The sequence below is a fragment of the Colobus angolensis genome, unplaced genomic scaffold, assembly GCF_000951035.1.
Source record: "Colobus angolensis palliatus isolate OR3802 unplaced genomic scaffold, Cang.pa_1.0 Scaffold106, whole genome shotgun sequence".
Lineage (NCBI taxonomy): Eukaryota > Metazoa > Chordata > Mammalia > Primates > Cercopithecidae > Colobus > Colobus angolensis.
In genome coordinates, this window is record NW_012111586.1 from 1,300,044 (window position 1) to 1,301,335 (window position 1,292).

A 1,292-nucleotide genomic window follows, 5' to 3' on the forward strand; every position below is an offset into this window, starting at 1 on the left:
AAAAAAAAAAAAAAAAGAAAAAAGAAACAATATATAGACATGGCCTCTACCTCGCTGGATCTTCAGACTTATATGGGAAACAAACATTAAAGTATACAAATTTTTTTTTTGGCAAACTTTTTTTTGGATCTGAATAGACCTTTCTCCAAAAAAGAAAAAGAAATGGCCAATAAGCACATGAAAAAGATGTTCAACATGAGGAGTCATCAGGAAATGCAAATCAAAACCAATGTGAGCCACTGCTTCATACACACTAAGATGGCTATAATGGAAAACACAACAGGTGTTGGCAAGGAAGAAAATGGAACCGTCATACACTGTTGGTGGGAATGTAAAATTGTGCAGCCTCTTTGGAAACCAGTCTGGCAGTTCCTTAAACATGTGGAAACTCTACACATAGAGTTCTCAGAAGACCCAGAAATTCCACTTGTAGGCATATATGCCCAAGAGAAATAAGAATGTATGTACACACAAAAATATGTACATGGATGTTTATAGCAACATTATTCATAATAGCCAAAAAGTAGAAACAACTCAAATGTTCATCATCTGATGAATGGATAAATGGTCTATGGTATATCCATACAGTGGAATATTACTCAGCCATTAAAAGGGAACGAAGTCTGGGCATGATGGCTTGTTCCTGCAACCCCAGCACTTTAAGAGGCTGAGGCAGGCAGATCGCTTAAGCCCAGGAGGTCAAGACCAGGCTGAGCAACATGGCAAAACCCTGTCTCTACAAAAAATACAAAAATTTGCCAGGAGTGGTGGTGCATGCCTGTAGTCCCAGCTGCTCGGGAAGCTCAGGTGACTGGATCACCTGAGCCTGGGAGGTCAAGGCTGCAGTGAGCTGTGATTGTGCCACTGTACTCCAGCCTAGGCAATGGAGTGAGATCCAGTCTCAGAAAAAAAGAGTGGGGGGCGGTGAATGAAATACTAATGCATGCTGTATTGTAAATGAACACTGAAAATACCATGCTAAGTGAAAGAAGCCAGTCACAAAAGACAACATATGGTAGTCGTATTCCATTTATATGAAATTTCCATACTAGGCAAATCTATAGAGGTCGAAAGTAGATTAGTGGTTGCTTAGGACTAGAAGGAAGTTGGGGAGATAAAAGGATGAGTGTAAAAGGTACAGGATTTATTTTTGAGGTGATAAAAATGATCTAAACTTGACTGGTTGCACATATCTGTGAATATACTAAAAACCACTGATTTGTACACTTTAAATGGGTGAGTTGTACGGTGTGTGAATTATATATCCCAATAAAGCTGGGTTGTTTTTTGTT